This window comes from Schistocerca gregaria, chromosome 2, assembly GCF_023897955.1.
Source record: "Schistocerca gregaria isolate iqSchGreg1 chromosome 2, iqSchGreg1.2, whole genome shotgun sequence".
NCBI lineage: Eukaryota > Metazoa > Arthropoda > Insecta > Orthoptera > Acrididae > Schistocerca > Schistocerca gregaria.
Window position 1 is genome coordinate 1,006,960,256 of NC_064921.1, and position 24,693 is coordinate 1,006,984,948.

A 24,693-nucleotide genomic window follows, 5' to 3' on the forward strand; every position below is an offset into this window, starting at 1 on the left:
TACGAAAGGCCGGGCCGCCGTGCACTCTCTCAGCTCTTGACTCTGATATACTCCCGCTGCTGCGCGCCGTGCATCTGTTCTCGCCGGTAAAAGCATGCTCTGTTCTCTCGCAAAGCCTTTGAGATGCGGTGCAAAAAATTTCTACATTTGCAGGGGTGAAAATGTTTCAAAGGAAAGCCTCCATTACTGTTTACTTTGCATCGTAAGACACGAAGTGAGGCTAATCCCGCAGAGTTCCTCAATGCTCCACTGCCACTGCACATTATTTCATGCTTTCTTTATTCCAGTTTTTTATGGATGATGGTTGGCTGCAGACTTTAAGCAGATGTTAAGGCGTAGAGGCTGAAGAGGTCGACTGCTGCCACAAATTCCACGTTAATTTCAGTGAAGTTAACAAGGAATATAAAAGCTACTTTGCTTTGCTTCGTTGAAGGGGTGAAACTGATTTACAGCTGCAGTTGAAACAACGCATGTCTTAGGAGAGATGCCAAGAAATTACTGATTGGTTGCCGTTGTCTGAAGTTCTGTTTAGCTCTTTCCGTAATACATAACAGATACCCGTAGCTGTATTAGAGAGTGCAACAGTAAAAGTGTACTGTAAGCCAGGCTCTGAACATTAGCGTGAGGAGTATGTGGTAAATGAGGACAGAATTTATAAATATCAGTTTCCTTTAATTTACGTCAATGGTCAAAGACTGTTTGATAACAGATTATCGGTTTCGGTCTTTAATGACCATCATCAGATCTGTTTCAGAAAAATAAAGTGCTAATATACGGGAGCCACTATGGCTGCAGTACATTAGGACTTTCTTTTGGTGAAACAGATCTGATGATTGTCATTAAAGACCGAAACCGGAAATCTGTTATCAAACAGTCTTTGACCATTGACGTAAATTAAAGGAAACTGATTACATATACGGGTCACTGTCTTTTCGCGACGATGTCGCAGCTTGTGAAATTTATAAGAATGTCTGTTACAAGAAATGTCAATAAATATTTATGATATATGAATATAACATCTTAACAAACAAAGTTTGTAAATTTATAGGTATGTCTGTTACAAGTAATGTCAATAAATATTTATGTTATACGAATATACACTCCTGGAAATTTTAATAAGAACACCGTGAATTCATTGTCCCAGGAAGGGGAAACTTTATTGACACATCCCTGGGGTCAGATACATCACATGATCACACTGACAGAACCACAGGCACACAGACACAGGCAACAGAGCATGCACAATGTCGGCACTAGTACAGTGTATATCCACCTTTCGCAGCAATGCAGGCTGCTATTCTCTCATGGAGACGATCGTAGAGATGCTGGATGTAGTCCTGTGGAACGGCTTGCCATGCCATTTACACCTGGCGCCTCAGTTGGACCAGCGTTCGTGCTGGACGTGCAGACCGCGTGAGACGACGCTTCATCCAGTCCCAAACATGCTCAATGGGGGACAGATCCGGAGATCTTGCTGGCCAGGGTAGTTGAGTTACACCTTCTAGAGCACGTTGGGTGGCACGGGATACATGCGGAAGTGCATTGTCCTGTTGGAACAGCAAGTTCCCTTGCCGGTCTAGGAATGGTAGAACGATGGGTTCGATGACGGTTTGGATGTACCGTGCACTATTCAGTGTCCCCTCGACGATCACCAGAGGTGTACGGCCAGTGTAGGAGATCGCTCCCCACACCATGATGCCGGGTGTCGGCCCTGTGTGCCTCGGTCGTATGCAGTCCTGATTGTGGCGCTCACCTGCACGGCGCCAAACACGCATACGACCATCATTGGCACCAAGGCAGAAGCGACTCTCATCGCTGAAGACGACACGTCTCCATTCGTCCCTCCATTCACGCCTGTCGCGACACCACTGGAGGCGGGCTGCACGATGTTGGGGCGTGAGCGGAAGACGGCCTAACGGTGTGCGGGACCGTAGCCCAGCTTCATGGAGACCTTTGCGAATGGTCCTCGCCGATACCCCAGGAGCAAAAGTGTCCCTAATTTGCTGGGAAGTGGCGGTGCGGTCCCCTACGGCACTGCGTAGGATCCTACGGTCTTGGCGTGCATCCGTGCGTCGCTGCGGTCCGGTCGCAGGTCGACGGGCACGTGCACCTTCCGCCGACCACTGGCGACAACATCGATGTACTGTGGAGACCTTACGCTCCACGTGTTGAGCAATTCGGCGTTACGTCCACCCGGCCTCCCGCATGCCCACTATACGCCCTCGCTCAAAGTCCGTCAACTGCACATACGGTTCACGTCCACGCTGTCGCGGCATGCTACCAGTGTTAAAGACTGCGATGGAGCTCCGTATGCCACGGCAAACTGGCTGACACTGACGGCGGCGGTGCACAAATGCTGCGCAGCTAGCGCCATTCGACGGCCAACACCGCGGTTCCTGGTGTGTCCGCTGTGCCGTGCATGTGATCATTGCTTGTACAGCCCTCTCGCAGTGTCCGGAGCAAGTATGGTGGGTCTGACACACCGGTGTCAATGTGTTCTTTTTTCCATTTCCAGGAGTGTAACTTCTTAACATAACAAAGTCTGTAGTAGTAGATTCTCACAATACGAACGGACTTCAGGGATTATGGCAACCCAATACAATTTCGTTCTCCCTTTTTGTCAAACATTTTTCTGTGTTCGAACATGAGTGAAAGTAATAAGCGTCACTTTGGCAGATCTCCATTTGCTTATATCAACCCCTATTGACTCCAGAAATCGTTTAATAAATACTGGTTTTCGTGTTGATAATACAGCCTTTTTTCGGATGTGTGTGTGTGTGTGAGGCGGGGGGTTTGTGTGTGTGTGTGTGTGTTGGGATTGGGGGGGAGAGAGAATAGGGGGGGATGGAGGAGGAGATTAGCTGCCTTCTGACTGGTTTGGTGACGACTGCCTTGAAGTCTACTCCTGTGCCGACCACTCCGCTTATTAAAGCAACACTTGCGCCATATATCCATATTTCAGTCTATGTCTTCGCCAAAATGTTTTGATCTCTACAGCTTTATCACGTACGATGAAAGGAATTTGTTGATGACATGACCTACCATCCTGTCAGTTCTTCTAGTGAATGTTTATCACTCTTTACTCCCTTCGTCGATTCTGTAGAGAGTTTCCTCATTCCTCGTAGCTCCTTCTAATTTTAACATCCTTTTTTAGCACTCCACGTCAGAAAATCCAATTGTCTTCTCCCGTTTTCCACATTCCGTGAATGTCTCTCGCCTAATGCTATGTTGCAAACGTACTTTGTCAGACGTTTCTACAAGAAGTTATGGCCAATGTTTGTACCATTAGACTCCTTTTCACCAGAAATGCCCTTTTTACTTGTTACATTATGCCCTCCTTGCTTTGCCCTTACGTCAAGTTTTTTTTTTCCCTTGCTTACAGGGTAGTGAAATTCCACAGCTTCTTCTGCTTCTTCGGTCCCAGTTTCGATCTTATGTTTATCGCTAATTTCATTTCTGCTACTTCGCCGTACTTTCGTCCTTCTTTCACCTATTCTCTGTAATGTGTGTTCATTAGACTTAGCCCATTCTAAAGGTCCAGCAATTCTTGCTCCCGTTCACGGAGTATAGCAAACTTTCTCTCTAAATTTCATTCCCGCTACACAACGATTATTTTACTCCCCTTATTTCTGTTTCGATCTGTATATTAAACATCAGGGGATAAAGCTGTACTGTGGCCTTATACCTTTCGGAATTCAATCGTGTTTCTTTGGTCTGCCATTGTTATTTTTCCATCTTGGTTCTTGTGCGTCCTGGGCCGCTATTTTCTATGGTGACAAATCGTGTTAACATTTCCTGATCCCTGACAAATTCTGGTGAGTTAGCTTGTGGCAACGGAAACTCCGTACTGCTCGAAAATGATGAACATTAAAACACTGCGCCGCAGTAAACCACCTAAAATAAAGCCATGCTAAGTGAAAATCATCGATCACAATAGAAGTAATATTTGGCGTTCTCCAAGGATGTGTTATAGGCCCATTGCTGTTCGTACTCTACATGAACGATTTAGGAGACAATAGGAGCAGCCCTCCTAGATTATTTGCTGATGATGCTGCCACTTACCGCCTTGAGAAATAATCATATGATTATTCTTTACAAAAGATATATGTAAGCATGAAATGTATCAACTGAGTCTAAATAATGAAAAGGGTGAAATCATTTTCGCGAGTAAGAAAAGAAATCAGCAAAATTTTGAGTACACAATAAATCACACAAACCTAAATGTTGTAAATTTAAATAACTATAAGTAACTGTCACTCGAGACGATTTTCAGGTCCTTCACTAAGTTGTTTTGTGAAGTCAAACGCATTTATGGGTGGCTGTAATTATTTTGCTCCAGTATTGTCATTCGTACTACCGTAATGAATGTATGAGGCACAATGTCCGCGTTGTTCAAAGTCCAAACATGCAGTTACCACCTCATCTATTCATCTGTGTACATTACTTTTATTTTAACCGGTCTGGTATCTACAACAAAAATAATAACTTGATAAAATGATGGTAGTATATAATACAAATGCATTAGTTTTTATCATAAAAATGTGCATAATAAGAATGTATTGCAAAAACTATAAAAATGTAAATCATCTAAATATATGAATAATATTGTGTGTAACAACCATTGTACTAAGAAACAATTCGTTTTCCAATAAATTTTATATGTATTTTTTTGTGTTTCAATTTTAGTTCCTACTACCTCTATATCCTACCATGCATCACACGACCCATTGTTACCATATGTCTTTCTGTCTCACAGATCTGCTATGTCTGATAAAGGAATCTGAGGTCTTTGGGCCTTCTGTGCGTAACAGTAGCAAGACTACATTATAATGACATGTGTACTCTATGCATGGCTATGACAAAGTACCTGGAGAGGTGTCAGTATTAACACAATCTCGGAACAAAAGCGCTGAGGTATTTTTTAAATGTTGCGATAACTGGAATCACGTATGTCTTTTATGAATGATTTGCAGTTGTGAGATAAGTATGTGAAATAGTAGGGATGATTAGTTTTGTATGACAGGTCAAATTTGTGTGTGTGTGTGTGTGTGTGTGTGTGTGTGTGTGTGTGTGTGTGTGTGTGTGTGTGTAAAGATACATATAATGCATATATTTTACTATGGAATCATTTTGCCAGAGTATGTCTGAGTAGGTAAATAATTCATAACTTTGATTTCAAATCACTTTACTATTGCATCAGACATATGTATGTGTAAATAAACAATGGAAGTTAAGTAACTATTATAAGCATATCATGATTTGATTAGTATGTCCTGATTCCTTGGAGCTTTAAATTTACCACTAAAGAATTTGATCTACTTCCACCTTCTTAGATTTTTAATACTGCAACATGTTTCCAGTAACGTAACTTGGGTAGTTATAGCATCTGGATTTTTTAATGGCGTCTTTCATTTTTCATAATGTGCTATGATTCGTTGAAGATAGTGAGTACTACACTCTGCTTCATTGGTCATAGGGGTGAGTGGATTGGGAGAAGGCCGGGTGTTCAATTTTCCACTAACATATAATTGAAATATTTCCGCCATCTTCGATTTTGTATGCTGTGCTAAGTTTGCATGGATGTAGGTGGAGGGGGATGTGAGAGTGCTTGGAATCGAGAAAGGATTTTCTATTACCAATTGTTGTTTGATTGATTGATGATATCATAAATTCAGGGTTATCGATGACATCATACATGACGTCACTGATGAGTATGATGATGTCACTAAGTGACATTCTGGTTCACTTTGCACTTTTGAAGGTAATTTAAGTGCAAAGTGACTTCGATAGTTGGTAGACATAATACTTCTGTATTGTGTTGATAAATTTTCCAGTTATTATTAATGAATTATTTTTGAAAAGAGGAAGTGTACCAACATATGGTGTCCAACAAACACGACAACTCGGTGAATCAGCAAAAAATTGGTTTTGGGAGTGCGCTTGGATACTACACGTCTGCATTAGTTTGTGGAACGAAAAACATATTACGGTAGCTGTTCCTCATAATCATTATGTTACTTGCAGAGAAATAGTGAGTGCCTCACGAATGAGTCAGCAAAGCATTGTTCCAATACAGGGTGTAAAGAGCTTTCGTTTGTATGATGCATCACGTCACAAATAAATGAAGCAGAGGATTTACAGAAGCATGGAAATCTGTCTATCAGTTCTAACTGGAAATCAGTTCGACGACATTACCTAACGGTTACTGCTGTGTAGTTACTCTTCTCAACAGCATAGTATATTAGAAAATCAGCGGCGTCTCTACCTGCAGCAAACTCATACTTCTGGTACTTGCGATATTTAAAAATTGTAGCTCGATGTGGTCAATGGGACGAAAGACTCACATCACATTTCACGCCCTACGGTTAAATCGCTGAAAATAATAACCCATGGATGTTACCCTTGCTACAATTGCGACTTAATAAAATACACAAAGATATAAAATGAAAGTTAGAAAAAGAAGTTAATAAGAAGGGTTCTATTCTAACGTCTGTAATTGATGTAGACGACAGAGAATTATGCTAAATGATGTTTATTCAAGAAACGACATCTGAAATAAATGTGAAGTGACCCTAAGCTACGCAATACAGAGAAAAATACGCTTGACAAATGCATTAAAGGTTCACTACAGCAAACTAATAATGGTATCAGGGTCGCCAAGCTAAATTGTATTCAGTGATACGGGATAAATAAGCTTATTTCATAATCACAATACACGAAATATCCACCACCTCATAATAGTTCTGAGTTCAGCATGATGATTCAAAAATTAACACACGTGATACAAACAATAATGACTCACACTCTTTCTGTCCTCAGTTCTGTAATACATGCTGAAACAGAGTTCTACTCTGGAGCACAATCTGACCTCTAGAAACATAAAATCCCTCTATAATTTTATGGTAGTGACCATTCACCGTCCAGAATCCGTCACCCACTCCATCAACAAACCACACGGTACCACGGACAGACCTGCCTTCTTCTAGAACGAATATCCAAGTGTCCCCTTCCAGATCTATCCGATAAGTGTCCTCAAAAGTTGAAGTCTCATAGTGGCTGTTCACCACCCAGAATGTATCACCTATATGTCCAACTCACACAAGGTACCATAGGCAGGTCTGCCTTCTTTCAGCAAAAACGTGTGCCCAGAATCGCTGCCTTCAGCTCTTCACTCAAAAAGCCCCAGTCTCCAATCGACACCATTAATGTTCCACTACTATCTGCTTTTCTATTCGCTAAAGCCCGTCCCCGTTAAGCTCTACAGAAATGATATGACTCAACACGACCACTGACTGCCCTAAACTAATGTACTACTACAATCTTCAAACAGAAAAATGCCATAAACATTGGGTTGCACTCACATAATTGATAATTACATTTATATAAATAAATAAGCCAGCAGTTTTGTGCATGTGTGCTCATGTTATAAGACAGCAGACTGTGGTTAAATATTTTTTACTTATTTCTTCTTCATGGAAGTGTGTTTTTGTGCTCTTTTCAATTCTTATATCCGCCAGCACATGCAGGTGAGACTGTTGAATTAGCACAGTTTTTTAATTGCACTTATAATTAACAATTATCAAAAGTGCTGGAAAACCAGTAAACTGTTCATTATATAAATACAAAGGGACGACAAAATGTGAGGAATTCATGTGGAATTCATTTCATGCCCAGCTGTGGAGAATACAATTTTCTGTCAATTATTTGAATAATGAAAAGATGTAAAAAACGTAATAAATCAAGAAATAGAAAAGAGGTGGACACGTAACTTTCAGAGATGATTGCTATAATGCTGTGCTATCATCTGAGACATCGTATGTCGAGATAAGATGAAGCGATTTAGATTTATTAATTCAGAGGTTCAGTGCGAAACTGTTGACCCGCTGTGAAATGCTAGCTTATATAGTTTTAAAGATATTTAAATATTGTTGTGACATTGGATGTGCCTCATTTTTCTGAGATCGCGCAACTACCCATATTTGGTTCAGTACTCTACTGAGAATTATTTTCTTGTAGAGGTGTAAGAAGCCATGTTTCAGCTTGCCTGACACTCCGCCATTTCTTGGATCATTGTCTCTCCTGCCGCAATGTAGTGGCATTTGCAATGACAGCAAAGGGATCTTTTCAGTCTTCAGCTAGTGACTGCAGATGTCTGTTGTAGTTCATGGTGTGACTTGTGTGCGTGGTACTTCACTATGAACTCGAAAGAGTAGTACAAACTTTTTGTCATTGTGGCTAAGCAGCTGGCCCCTTCACACCCTGCCAAGGCTTGTGAACGTTCCCCACTGCACCGACTTAATGATGATGTGCGTGAGCTTTTTCTAAGTTGTTTACTACTAATAACAGCAGGATTGCCATCCAAGGACAATGCTGGCAGTTATGTGTCCCATAGTTGCTATGAGTATGTGCGGTAGTTGAACATGACGGAGATGACGCGGAAGGGCCTGTCAGGGATGTAGTGCTGTGAACGATCAGTTGAAGAGTGGACATGCTAGAGGCTGGATACGTTGGAGATATTGTTGGCCGACCGGGGCATGCTGTGCAGTGACCCAGGAGGCGTTACTGATGAGATGCATCGCAACTGATTGCTGGTGTACCGTTAGCTACGTCGCAGTCAGATTTTCTTAATAGCCACAGTTCTTTGTATCAAATTCTTCCCGAATTTCTGTAGTCTTTGCCTTGTGTGTAGTAGGTTATATTCTTTACACCGCCTGTTTCTGTTCCATGAGTGTACTCGATTTCTTGTGTCAATGATGGTAATTTTCAAAAATATTGCTTTCGCCTTACGCTTCTCTAGTGCAAATCAACCAAAGAAGTTATAAGTTTATCAGCATCTCTAATATCTGTGAACGAGTGATAAAGACTTTGTCTCTTGTCCTTTGCCCTTGTCACTGCTTACCTCCCTTGCAGCATGTTGGATCACACACAAGCTTATGAAATCCTTTTCCTTGTTCCCATTGAGGCACCCCATGCTGATCACTTTGTTAAGTCTGCACTTATTAAGGGACAGTAACATGTAAGAACATTGTTATGTAGTTGAAATTCATTTACGCACAAGTAACTGTGATAAATCCCAAGGCTTAAATTAAATATTTTACTTGGCTTCCCATGTCATTTTAGGTGTATCAGGCAACAGATTAAGAATTGTAAGAGGTGCCGCTAAATTACGTTTTGTTTCAATACGACCATACTGTGCTTTTTGGTTCCATTGTGCCAAGGTAAAGAACTTATTTTATATGCTTTCAGGTCAAAAATTCCTCAAACTTTCACTAACTACACTTAATACGCACGACTTCGGCATTAGGAAGTTACAAAGAAAGCAGTCGGGATTAGTAGCAAATTTATTCAAGGCACATTTTTGCTTACTCTTAAACAAATTCACAGATTAGTATCACTGTTTTAGCATCAGATCACACCATACTACGAACGTGTAACATTGCCGTCATTTCATAATGTATCTACCGAATTCATGAGAAGTGTGGGACTACTGACTCTCAGTCACCGGCGAAATTTGAAATTATTATGAATATATTTATTATATATCATACTAATGAAAGGTCCCCTTTGAAAAATTATGAATGACTGTGCTGATAGACCTCTTACGTTATTTGATACAAAAACAGCTGATTAAAACTAAACGTAGTCAGTTCTCTCTTTACTTATTACGATCATTACTACACTGACACACAATACTTTGTTTTTAGCGCAACGCAATCTGACTTTCAATAATCCCTGCAAAAGAATGGCCCTGACTAACAAAAACCTATACCTTTCATGAATCACTTGCCTCAAAAAAATCTTCGTTACTCGAACTACTGCAATACAGAGCACCAATGTTGCCAGCTAAATAAAAGATTCTAACTACTGAAGGCACTAACTATTGATAGGCATAGTTAGTAAGTGAAAGATTTTGATAGAGAACAAACAATGTATTTGCCTTAATAGTTTTCAAAAGTCAATCCAATTATACAAATTTCCTTTTTCTGACGGACATATATCCAGATCGTCCGCTAAAATCTCTGGCATCTCTCTCTCCACATTCACCACTGCTAGCGGCTCACCTCCAACTGCACAACGCTGCGCGCTGTTAACATCCAACTGCCCAACACTACAATATCGAATATTCCAACAATGCGATCCAGCCACAGACAGTACACAGGACAGTCAGTGATTTTCATACAGAGCGCTACATGGCGTTACCAACATAAAAACCCAAACAGCCTACTTACATAAACTATTTCTTGGAGTTAACTGCTGTGGCTGTAGTTCCTTAAACTACGTGTTTGATATTTTTCTCGGGCTATGCTCCAGAGTGAACGCTGAAAGGCATAATCAGTCTTAAATGATGATGATGATGATGATGATGATTAGCATTGAATGTTTGATGTTAATTACTCACTCTGCAATTCGTATCCTGTCACTCTTGCTAAGTACAATATATTTTCCTAACTTTCATAAAACTCCTTGCAAATTCCATAGTCATAGTTGCTATCACTGATACTCTACATTACCTGATTCGATAAGTTCATGTATGTCTGTTGCTGGGGGGTCGAAGAAGTCACCTTCACAAGTTGGTTCTCTAATTATCTGCAAAAAAAATTTTTAGACAATACATTTAGAATAATGTCACACGATCTCATGTCTGTGGCAGCTGATTTGATGGCATGACTCTCTCAATCTACACTCCTGGAAATGGAAAAAATAACACATTGACACCGGTATGTCAGACCCACCATACTTGCTCCGGACACTGCGAGAGGGCTGTACAAGCAATGATCACACGCACGGCACAGCGGACACACTAGGAACCGCGGTGTTGGCCGTCGAATGGCGCTAGCTGCGCTGCATTTGTGCACCGCCGCTGTCAGTGTCAGCCAGTTTGCCGTGGCATACAGAGCTCCATCGCAGTCTTTAACACTGGTAGCATGCCGCGACAGCGTGGACGTGAACCGTATGTGCAGTTGACGGACTTTGAGCGAGGGCGTATAGTGGGCATGCGGGAGGCCGGGTGGACGTACCGCCGAATTGCTCCACACGTGGGGCGTGAGGTCTCCACAGTACATCGATGTTGTCGCCAGTGGTCGGCGGAAGGTGCACCTGCCCGTCGACCTGGGACCGGACCGCAGCGACGCACGGATGCACGCCAAGACCGTAGGATCCTACGCAGTGCCGTAGGGGACCACACCGCCACTTCCCAGCAAATTAGGGACACTGTTGCTCCTGGGGTATCGGCGAGGTCCATTCGCAACCGTCTCCATGAAGCTGGGCTACGGTCCCGCACACCGTTAGGCCGTCTTCCGCTCACGCCCCAACATCGTGCAGCCCGCCTCCAGTGGTGTCGCGACAGGTGTGAATGGAGGGACGAATGGAGACGTGTCGTCTTCAGCGATGAGAGTCGCTTCTGCCTTGGTGCCAATGATGGTCGTATGCGTGTTTGGCGCCGTGCAGGTGAGCGCCACAATCAGGACTGCATACGACCGAGGCACACAGGGCCAACACCCGGCATCATGGTGTGGGGAGCGATCTCCTACACTGGCCGTACACCTCTGGTGATCGTCGAGGGGACACTGAATAGTGCACGGTACATCCAAACCGTCATCGAACCCATCGTTATACCATTCCTAGACCGACAAGGGAACTTGTTGTTCCAACAGGACAATGCACGTCCGCATGTATCCCGTGCCACCCAACGTGCTCTAGAAGGTCTAAGTCAACTACCCTGGCCAGCAAGATCTCCAGATCTGTCCCCCATTGAGCATGTTTGGGACTGGATGAAGCGTCGTCTCACGCGGTCTGCACGTCGAGCACGAACGCTGGTCCAACTGAGGCGCCAGGTGTAAATGGCATGGCAAGCCGTTCCACAGGACTACATCCAGCATCTCTACGATCGTCTCCATGGGAGAATAGCAGCCTGCATTGCTGCGAAAGGTGGATATACACTGTTCTAGTGCCGACATTGTGCATGCTCTGTTGCCTGTGTCTATGTGCCTATGGTTCTGTCAGTGTGATCATGTGATGTATCTGACCCCAGGAATGTGTCAATAAAGTTTCCCCTTCCTGGGACAATGAATTCACGGTGTTCTTATTAAAATTTCCAGGAGTGTATGTGTGTATAACCATCAGGAGAAATTACATCGATTATTCTCTATAAATAATAAACTCAATTACTGCACCGTGCTGTGGTTTTGCCAATATGAAGCTGTTGTATGGGTTTACTAATATCTTCAGCGCACTCGGCATGTACAAATGTCGTCTACTCAGTGTGTTACGGACAAAGTCCTCTATTTCGATAATGTTCCTTATTTCGTCACCCAAACTCTAAGGCTCTACTTACGAGCGACGGATCGCAGTGTACGGGTGAACGCTCATCAGAGAAAGGAGTATGAACAAAGACATGCCAACATCTTTGCGTAGTACCAGATAATTTAACTTCGGCAATGTGCAGAATAAGTGTAGCTCAAGTTGAAGCGAATACAAGAACAAGCAGTGACAGAATATGAGTTTAGCCGAATCCTTAAAGGCGGCAGAGACGCCTCTTAACAAGAAGCTGATACCAGGAAACATCTTACGATATTCGCCTATTGTAGAAGTGGTGGGCGAAACATGAATTGACGGGTAGACAAATACTAAATGAAAAACACCTTGCTGTGAGCCGATCACTGTATGATTATTTTAATGATTACAATAAAAGAGGATCGCCTCAACAACCTTAAGAAATTTTGGTCTTCCGACAGAATATGTTTGTGTCTAAATGTGTTCCCTTCACCACGGAAGTTCAGTGATAGTTACTAACATTTAGTTGTGCACCACTGCCAAAGTAATGAGTAAAGTAACAAAACTGATGCACATATCCTCTGCCCTACACCACTAATTTATAACTGTAGCAAAGATCTAAGGAATACCTTGAGTTTAGTGGAAGAGTGTGTTCAATGTTCTCAGTGAACGTATCTCGTCAAGCGTTCCTATAGAAGATTTTGAGGAAGCTCTTCACTGTATTTGACGAGAAGGTAAATGACAACAAAAGAAATGGCTCTGAGCACTATGGGACTTAACATCTGTGGTCATCAGTCCCCTACAACTTAGAACTACTTAAACCTAACTAACCTAAGGACATCACACACATCCATGCCCGAGGCAGGATTCGAACCTGCGACCGTAGCAGTCGCGCAGTTCCGGACTGAGCGCCTAGAACCGCGAGACCACCGCGGCCGGCAGGTAAATGACAGTCAGACAGATCGCCACAGCTTATATAAAATATATGTTACAGTAGTTCATAAACATGAACTGCGATCTGTATATTTTCTGAAAAAAAAATTACGTCTTTATTCGTAAATCTCTTAGGTAACCGCCAATTCCTGTGCCTTTCTACGATTCTGGCGCTCGGTGCACAATTGAACGTGCCTCGGACAGATTGTCCTACATACCTATAGCTATGTACGCGTGGGACTTCACAAATACATGGGAGCTACAGATCATAACTATCTTTTATAGGGCGTATCGCCTACTTTGACTTTCGCACGTGGCAGAAACATTGTTTATAAGGGCATGTCAGTTTTAATGAATTCCCAGGATGGAAACGATGAGGGGTGATGGTATTATTGCTTTAATTGTTTGCTGGTGAAATGATATGCCAAAGACTGAAGACGTGCAGTCTGAATACAGATGTAATACTGTTTATTGTGGCACCACATTGGTCTCCGTCCGATACCCTTCTTTGTCAGTTGAGCACAGACTTTTTTTTAAGACTGTTGTGATACTGATATGTGAGGGCTACAATCTAGAACACTGCGTGCCTCCTCATGGATAACAGAACAATTAATAACGTTTTAGCTTTTCTCACACTACGTACTAAGTATTATAGTATGAGGGTTATTCGGAAAGTAAGGGACGATCGGTCTCAAAATGGAAACCACAGTGAAAATCTGATGAAGTTTTGCACAGGTGTGTTGGGCAGTGTCTCTAGTATGCCTGTCGATCGCATTACGTCCTTCATTTTAAGTCTGAGCACACAGGGAGCACATAAAGATACCTATAATAGTAGCATATCCTGCCAAGTAGGAGGCCCTGCTAAGAAATATTGCCTGAAGCTATGCAGCCAACATTACATAACTGTTATGTGTTTCCTTCTTCACGATAATACTCAGTCGCATTCTGCTGGGGCAACGAAGATGCTCCTGCATCGTTTTCAACTGGAAATGTTTGATTACACACAATACAGCCTGTAATTGTCTCCTTCAGATTCATCTCTGCTCACATGAACCGCTGGCACAGAGAACGAGCTGCAGGCCAGCATAGAGGATAGGCGGAAAGCCGCTGCCTTTTATAACGAGGGTATTGGAAAGTTGGTACAACGCTACGACAAACGTCTAAGTCGGATCGTCGACTATGAAGATAAGTAGCCGGAAGTTGTAGCTAAATGTTGCAAATAAAACAGTTTTGGTTTCCCCTGTGGTTCCATTTCACGACTTATCGTTGTTTACTTTCCGAATAACCTTCTAGAAGCAAATGGTTTCTGTGTTCCTAGAAGTTCGGAAAGCCTTTCATTAGATAACCTGTTTTTAATAAAGTCGTAAATTTCTTTCGGGTAACTACCAAGGTTAACAATTGGTATTCAAATTTACTGAGTTGTACTCCCATGTTGAAATATTGCTCGTGTACAGGTCAATAACGTGTCTTTCTGACGACGACCAACGAAGATATAGAAAGGGGGGAGATACGAAAGATCACATGTCCGCTTAGTTGAACGAGAATATAAGAGGTATGCAGATAACATTTATTCCATAGGAACTCGAAGACAACATTATAAACCTCTCCAAAATCCGCTTAGAAAATTTTTGGAACGCACTTTAAATGCAGAAGCTGCGAATTTGCATGCTACGTGTCTATACCGCTGAAGTCCTGCAGAAAAAATTATACTAATAACAAGTCAACCAAAGGCATACACTTGCAGTGTTTTATCCGTGAAATGAATGGGCGAACACCTTATTATGTCGTAGAATTAAAAGCACCTTCTCCAGCACATTCTACATGGCGTCCCAGGATTTATATTCGGTATTCAGGAACATGACAGGTATGGTCATTGAAACCAAAACCATTGGCTCCAAAGGGCATATCTTAAGAGATATGAGCACTTCTCCATCTTCAATCTTGTGAATTAACCTCCACCACTGCACGCTCTTCGCTTTTCATACTTTGGAAGGAGTTGTTGACTGGTAAACATGGATTATAAAATAATTAACAACTACGAGCACTTGCGAAGCAGAAGAGACGTGTTTCACAATATTACAATATCGAATAAAAATTAGTACTCATATATCGTGAGGCGTGCATTTTGAAGTCAGTGCTTAAAAATGGTTCCAATGGCTCTGAGCTCTATGGTACTTAACATCTCAGGTCATCAGTCCCCTAGAACATAGAACTACTTAAACCTAACTAACCTAAAGATAACATACACATCCTTGCCCGAGGCAGGATTCGAACCTGCGGCCGTTGCGGTCGCGTGGTTCCAGACTGAAGCGCCTAGAACCGCTCGGACACACCGGTCGGCGTCAATGATTATTAGACTCGTCTTTGCTTTCCAGTCGCAAGCCTGAATGCCGATAATTCTTCCTGGGACACCCAGTATAGCGACTATCAGGTGTAGGTGACAGTCTTTCAGTACTTAATATTATGATTTCGAAACATTCACACTAAAGTTAGTTCATCATTGATATCAATTTAAATACTCTGTCTTCTTTTTTTTCAGTTTACATGAAACCTAATGTGGATAGGGCAGCTCAGATGTTGACAAGTTTTAATTCCCGTCATCGGAGTACTTTCGTCAGTGCACACACACACACAGACACACACACACACACACACACACACACACACACAAAATCGTCTCAGTTCCTTATCCTAGGCTCATAGTCTTTTATTTTATTAAGTAATAACGTGTAGGAAGCCTGTGTCTGGAATCTGAAAAAAACGCCATCAGCAATGTTCGCTGACGACTGTCAATTTGTAGAGTCAACTTTCATTCTGATAACGTCGTTGTCAAAGGTGACGGAGCAGCAAACGGAGTTTCAGGCCACATTCTAGTCATTGGGAAAGGAAATTTTCTGTAAAGGCGTATGAATCAACTTTGATCAACGTCATGACGATGCTGAACGCAGCGAAAACCAGTGCCTTACAGACACAGAGTGTTACCACGGGAGAAGTGTTTTAAAGGTTCAGGATTAGTGCCCCACTGGTGTTGACCACGAGAAAAAACCGAAAAAACAATGAAACAGCAACATCGTGTGTCGTGTGTCGGAGACGTCTAGATCTGGTCTGGGTGCTAGAAATTGGATATAGGTATAGTAGGATTCAGTGAAGTGGAGTGAATGTCGTCAGATGAAGAACGTAATATTAACGCCACCAGAAAATCACATCGTGGCATAGGAATCTTAAAAAATGGGATTACAAGGCAAATAGTTAATGTAAACAGTTCAGTGATAGAATCATTGCGAACAGAATCGACGGTATATTAAAGGGAGCAGCAGTAGTTCATTTAAACCCGTCAAGGGCACAAGTAGATGATGTAGGGAAACGAAACGAGAGACAGAGAAGACAGAGTATATGAGTTTATAAGGCCTTTAAAGTTGTAACTCGGCGCACCGTGTGTATGTAGAAGTGGATAGTGAGAGATGAAAATCTAATAATCACGGAGAATTAGAAGTCTATTACAGGGGAAAGAATAGACTGTTACAGGGAGATTATGGATTCAGTAAGACGAATGAGAGAAGAGGAACTCATCTTGAGCTTCATAGTAAATTTCAGCTGGTAATAGTACTAAAACTGTGTAAGAATCTAAATGAAATAAGGTATACTACAAAAATATAAGGTATGATGTACAGTACTCCATCATGGTGAGACAGGTTCTAAAATCATACAGGTCGTTCGAAAATTCCCGCTACAAACGTCTGGGACTTGTAGAGAGGAATGAGTACATAATATTGTGAATAGGAAACCACGTCCGAAACGCACAGTTTCCGTTATACAACCGGTTTAATTCACATGTGTAACGAGTCCACATCTGTCAAGGCAAAGAGAAAAGTTTCAGAGTTGTCCTAGTATCCAATAAGGTAGACAAGATGACGTATGGACTACTTCTTGTGCGTCGTAGGCGCAAGTTCTGGCCGCTGCACTAGAAACTGAAGAGACACCAAGTGGAAAAGGGTGTGTGAACGAGAACTTGCTTCGTAGATACAATGTTGGTGGTCACCACATCGAGCCGCAACTGGAATGCTTTAGTACTGCTCTGTAAGTACAGTTTGCTGGATTCTTTTTTGTTGTGGAATGATGTAAACACGTAGTGTTTAAATGTCAGTACAAACAAATGTCCTTCAGTGATAAACGAATATTTCAAATTTCTACCTAAAAACTATACTGCGTCATGTCTAATTCAGTTCCTCAAGCAGTAGTAGATGAATTAAACATTTGACCTGAAATCGTGGTAGACGGCAAACAGTTCATTTGCTATTCAGAATATTATGTACTCACTCCCCCCTATGTATTCTACAAGTTAATAACGGGAATTTCACAAAATTGTGAAAACTGTATTACAACGCTTACTCAGGAAGTGGTACGGACCGAGATAAAAAATTTATAAAGATTTTTATGCTGATGTTTGAGAGTATCTTCAGGAACAGTAAGTACGTAAGTAAATATCAAAGGAACGAAGATGCGTGTTTGCAGATCATTGAGGTTGTAGGTTCTTTATTAATGTATGCCACAGCAGGTAATTCAGTTGTAAAGGAATGGATACCCATGTAATTGGATATCTTAGACGTTAAACAGACAAAATATACGTACACGGAGGGGAACAGCGATGAATCTTTGGTTGCCAGAACAAAAACTACAATTTGTAATTCCACTGGTTTTTGCGGCCAGTCAGTTGACGTAACCGTGGCCAAAACGTTGCTTTCCCCAGCACAGTTATTTACATTACGACAATACTTAGAAAACTTTCATATCAAAAACTACGACTGATTGGTCAAAAATAGAAATGTCAAAATGTTATCGAGAAGAAAAAAATACAGCAACATTTGTAGGTATGAAATCAACAACAAGTGTATGAAAGTTAATGTGAATTGGTGGTCGGTAAAGTAATGCGGAGCAGCAGAAATGAGACAGTGATCAACTTAACATCAAAATCAGGAGCCACGTAGCAGAAATTGTATGCCGTCATCGAAACTGTGTTGCATACCACATAGAGAGACCTACACAGAACCTTGTCACTGTGTTTATGTATACGCTGTTAGGAAGGACACATTGTGTCATTTATTCCCACGTATGTCGTGGAATTGCTTTTTTTAAAAAATATAAGCAGTTGTTTGTTGTTAACTTTTTCTTCTTGACATAATGAGCAGATAAAATAATATGCCCTCTACAAGTTGCTTGTGGTACCTACTTTCAGTAATCTATGCGCCGATTAGGGCATCATGAATTGTTAAGAAGGGCTTTTGCTGAATGTAGAACTAACAGGAGAAGTTACTTTATAGCCTTTTGGTGACCATTTAAGGCTTCAAATAAAGTGATCAGTAAAGATCGCCGGCGGTCGAACTTCCAACCCATTTCTTGCTTCAGACACGTTTATCTAGAAACGTATGAGGATACCGCGAGTAATAAGGATGAAGCTGTGTCCACTATTCTCTATAGAAATAGGAAATAGAAGTGTTATTTTGTTAGTCGCTTTCGTTAGAAAATGACTGAATTCCAATTAAAATGACATCCTCGTTGCATTATAAAACAGCAATTTGGAGTAGAGTAAATGGTACTCAGTTACACTTACAACAATGTCATTAAGACTACACCGTTGCGATGATGGCAGATGGCATTAGATAATGTTCTACACTAGCATACGACGTACACACTTTCAGTAAGACACCAGCACACATCGCGAAAATGTGGTTATTTAGTTACACATTCCATGGATAGTTTGCACGATAAATCGTGCTGATGTCGAACGAGTAATTTTATATTCATATCAAATATTAATTTCTGTATGTGGCTACATGCTAATTATTTACAAATCGTCCACATGTAAGCTTGTAATTCATATCCCCCACCTTTTTTCACATTAAAATGATAGATACTCTTCTACGGAATAGAAGAAATCGTGAAGCAGGAAATGTTTCTATCTTGGTGGGACCAAGGAGTCAATTACATAAATTTAGGCTAAGGTATCTGGTACTGTTGACAGAAAATACACTGGCGTGCAAAAGTTAAGGACAGAGGTAACTTCTGTATGATAGGCCACTAACAAGTAACATAGCTCGACGGAACTTGCACCTGGTTGCATTAAGTATCATGAGAGATTGAAACACGTAATGCACCCAGGAAGACTGTTGAACATGTTCGCTTTGGTGATCGAGGTGACACGGCTGTGTTCAGGCATAATGTTGCACGGCGTACTGACCTCCAAATCTTTTAACACTGTACAGTCACACGTCACCTTTACTGTGGCTCTGTAAGCCTTCCCCATGCGAGTCTTTTCTCGGATGGATTCAGGCCTGACTCATTTTTCGTGGATGATATTGCGAGACTGCATCGTGTTGCGTACTTGGGAGGTTCTTGGAAGGAGAGGATATTCCGCGAATGGACTAGCCTGTTTGTTCCCCGGCTTCAGTAGCAACTAACACTTGTGGAATGCGTTGGGGGGACGTGAGGTAGCACGTCGACATGCAACCACCGGTTGTCAATGCGCTGGTGGAGGAATGGGCGCCCAACCAGGAATCTCATCAGGAGCGCTTGTGGCCAGAATGAAAGCAGCCTGCCAAACACGTATTGCTGTTCCTTGGTGATCACAAAGTATTTGTTAGTTTAGCCACCCAAAAGAATGTAGAAAGCTGTACTTAGCAATTCAACCAGTGTAGTCCGTGGACATTAACCTGATTGGGGACAAGCCACATATGGGGCTCCACAAGGCTCAATATTATGTCCACAACTGTTCAGCATACATGTAAACTGTCTTGCGTGTAATAAATAGTATAGATTTAGTTCTTTTCGTTGATGAGTTGGAATCGATCCATGCAAACATACAGCAACAAAAGAAATAGTAAACAATGTTCTTAAAAGCACCATTGACTGGCTTTCTGGCAATGGTATCGCCCTCAACTTGACACAGAGTGTTGAGTTCTGTACATCTATGGTACGACACTATAGATAAGTGTAACACAAGACGAGGAAATAGTAAGCAGGGTACAATCATCAAAATTCTTAGGTATTCACACTGATGAGAATGTAAACCGAAAAAAAAAAACACATTTTCGATCTCCCGAACTGTCTTATTTCAGCCACATTTGCACTTATAATCATTCAAAATCATGAGGAGAGATCAGTAAGTAAGCTAAATATTTTACATACTTTTGTTCAATAATGTCATATGGAAATACGTTCTGGAATAACTCCTCTTTAAGAAAGTAAGTCTTCAGAAACGTGCTGTAAGGGTAATACGTGGTGTATACCCATGATCATCTTGTAGAAATCTCATGAAGCACTTGGGAATTCTGCTTACCGCTTCACAGTATATTTACTCCCACATGAAGTTTGTTGTAAATAATTACAATACCAGAAAGAGAAATTATATTGATTAATCAAATAGGGGTAATGCAGGAGTAGGTTTAATAATGAATCAAAAATAGGAATGCAGGTAAGCTACTGCAAACAGCATAGTGAACGCATTATTGTGATCAAGATAGATACGAAGCCCACGATTACCACGGACGTACGAGTTGATATGACGACTAGCTCCTCAGATGAAGATTAGATGGGTACATCGGATAACTAATGAAGAGGTATTGAATAGAATTGGGGAGAAGAGAAATTTGTGGCGCAACTTGACTATAAGAATGGATCAGTTGGTAGGGCATATTCTGAGGTATCAAGGGATCACCTATGTATTATTGGAGGTCAGCGTGGAGGGTAAAAATCGTAGAGGGAGACCAGGAGATGGATACACTGAGCAGATTCAGAAGGATGTAGTTTGCAGTAGATACTGGGAGATGAAGAAGCTTGTACAGGATAGAGTAACACAGTCTCTGGACTGAAGACCACAACAACAACAACAACAACAATTACATTAAGATTGTCTTCAGCATAAAAAGGGGTGTATAATGATGCAAAAATTTTTACAACTTACCTAGTGATATACAAAGTATGATAGATAGCAAAGTAAAATTTGGAAACAAACTAAAAAAGTTTCTCCTTGAAAACACCTTCTGTACTGTAGATGAATTTCTATTGCAGTAATGTGTAAAAGATTATGGATAGGAATTAGTAACTCACATTTGTAGATATTAAACAGTAAATAAAAATGAAAAGTTATATGCATACTCAGCAGGTAGCCATACTAAACGATTATGCACCCATGTGTATGTGAAATGATTCGTTCCACGTCAATACGATTTACAGTTCACATGTGCTGTAGAACAAAAAACTATCTACCTAGTGCATGTGTGCTTGTCGAGTGTTGACACTATCACAATGTCATTGTTGTGAGATAAATGGTGCAGGTGGAAGAATTACAGACAGTTGAATAGGTACCATCAAGATTTTTGTACATCGATGTTTTCCCATTATAGCACGAAATGGTTCTACATATACCACAAGAATCAACTCGTGGCAAATTCTGAATGCTTTAAGCAAAAAAGGTACACGCCATGTTCTGAGAGAAACCGATAATTAATACTAAATTTGCTGCAACTGAAATTAGTTTGAAGCGTAAAGAACGCTGTCACGCCTGAGATTAAGCGAATGAGGTCAAGCATAGAACACTTGCCGTGAGCGAAATGCACTTTAATTAAAATAAGCTGTCACTTGCACCTTTCTCCTTGTGAGTTTACTGCTAGAATCACGTATGGCGTACCAAAGGTAGAAAGTGCACACTAAAGGAATCGAACTAAGACTGTAAAGTAATTAAGTCAATAAGAACAATAGGTTGACTCACCTGTGGACTACACTTAGTCGTTGCGACTTACATTTATAATTTTTTCATCGCCTGGAAAATGAGGATGAATATTGGTTCTCCATCTCGTTATACATTAACATCTCTTAAATATAAATAGTCTGCCTCTTCCTTCACAACATCCAGCCACGTTACGTTCAAGTCTCTATACGCCCAGTTTACATATTAAATCCTGTTTGTTCTCCATTGACATCATGGTAACATTTATCGGTTAAAAGATAAACATCATAGTTACGGCCACTGTAAATTTTCACTTGACGATTCAGTCAAGTTTGTGCCTACAAATTGAGCTATCAAACTTCTAACTAGTTTGATGCAGCTCGCCAAGAATTCTTCCCGTGTGACAACCCTTTCATCCCAGAGTAGCACTTTGCAACCTACGTCCTCAACTGTTTGGTGGGAATATTCCAATTACTGTCTTCTCGTAAAGTTTTTACCCTCTACAGCTGTATTTAGTACTATGGAAGTCTCATATATTCCTTTATTCTCCCATTCTGCAGAGAACCTACTCATTCCTTACCTTATCAGTCCAAATTCCTTTCAACATTCTTTCGCAGCACCACAATTAAAATTCATCTATTCTTTTCAGTTCCGATTTTCCCGCAGTCCATATTTCACTACCATGCGATGGCGTCCTTCAAACGTATATTCTCAGACATTTCTCCCTCAAATCGATTCCTATATTTGATATTATACGAACGTTTTCTCATATCGACAAATCCGATGAATATATCTTGATTTTTCTTCAGTCTCGCTTCTTTATCAACTGCAAAGTAATAACTGCCTCTCTGATGCCTTTATCTTTCTTATAGCCAAGCGGATCGCCACGTATCATATGTAAATCATACGCAGTGCATAATGTCTGGTAGTCTCATTAGCGACTGGGCACATTTATATGGCTCTGATAGATTTCACAGGCGGCACAAGTGACAATGCAGGTGTGCAAAGACCATAAAGAGGTGACATGTCGAGCTGTCACGTCTTAACAGAAGACATTTATAATGCCTGTCACTGATGAAGTATAATTTTTACGAAGCAATCACGACCATTACGAGGGCACAGTGCATACAGAAGAATTACTGCGAGTGAATTTTCCCGAATTAATCGTCTTTTTGTAGCTGTACCATGGCGTTAAATGTACTGCGCTAGTAAAAACGGAACAATTTAAAGTCAGCAAGTAGCACCAACTAAAGGAGCAAAAAGTGCCACTCTATACGAGGAACATTTTATAAATTGAGAGGCCATGGAATGTGTAAATTGCAACGCTACTGGGGGAGTCGTTAACAATTTGTGATGCGGCATTTATTGCCAGTCAGCATTAATTCGTCGCCACATAACGACCAAAAGGCAAATACACGAATTTAAACAGAGGTTCGGCTATGTATTGTTGCTTAAGCCCTTGTACAAGCCAGGATTAATTTAGCACAGTGATCTAAACAAACAAATTAATAACCGGACTGAGAACGTCAAAGCTAAAACTTTTAACAGTGTGATCCCAAAGGATAGTATTATGCGTTAGAAGCAAAGGACTAATTCTGTCTTCGTTTATTCAAGTCAGAAACAAATTTATTTCGAATGGAGGCCTCATAAAAGTTGTTACTGAATAGAACACAAAACAAAAAATTAAACTGACTAACCCTGCCGAGCAAGCAGAGCGTTCATAGGTGGCCACGAATGTAAGCTACAGTTGTGCAGCCGTGTATTAAATCACATGAACTGTATGCAAATCCTTAAGTTCAACAAGTACGTACAAATTTTTATACGACCAAACCTGATTTGCCAGTCTATATAAAATCTAGGCAGTTTAAACCACTGCTTCACTCAGTGCAGCGACTTAGAATTCAAACTTCACTCGTAATATTATGTATCTTGTAATAATACATATTTCGAACATATATGACACATACTTTTGGCTGATTAGTAGTCTGACGATACATTTTCCAATGATGTAGGTATCCAAATATATGCTTTATTTAAATATTATGTGCCACAAACGCAACTGCTGGAACTAATGAAGTTGACGACATTGCTGTCTTATGTTACTCAATTCACAAGCTTACATATATTATGTTACAAAAAGTCAAATTAAATTACATCAGGATAATGGGATAATGGGACAAACAACTAAAGTTTATGTTTATCATAAGTGGTGTACATGTGAAGAAATCTTTGTTTTGGTGTTATTCCATGAATTGTTAAATATAAATTGTGTACAACAACGTGTGTTTAAAACTAATATAAATATCATCGTTCTCAAGTTGACATGATGCGCTGACCAACTAAGCGTGGTAAACGTATACTGAGTATCTTCATCATTTCGTAGAAACCTTAATCGTTACTAATGACTAAGTATAATTTCTAATAATTTTGGTGAACTCGTCTCGCTATCGCAAACTCGAGGCTATGTTAAAATTTTCCATACCATGTGAGGAAATAGTTTTCGTGTTTTCAGAGAATAAACAGTAATAAGTTTCACTTTCAGCGTATTCGGTTTCATGTGAAACTGTTTCACTTCTTTACTTATATGATGCCATCTGCTCCTCTACCACACTGTATTAAATATGTCATTCCACAAAACATTCAAAATCTACAGTTAGCACCAACATCACCTACTGAAACTAATGGGATTACAATAATTTTAATAAACCAAATCCCAGGTGATGTTGATGGAATTTCAAACAGAATTCTCATAATTCATTGCAAAT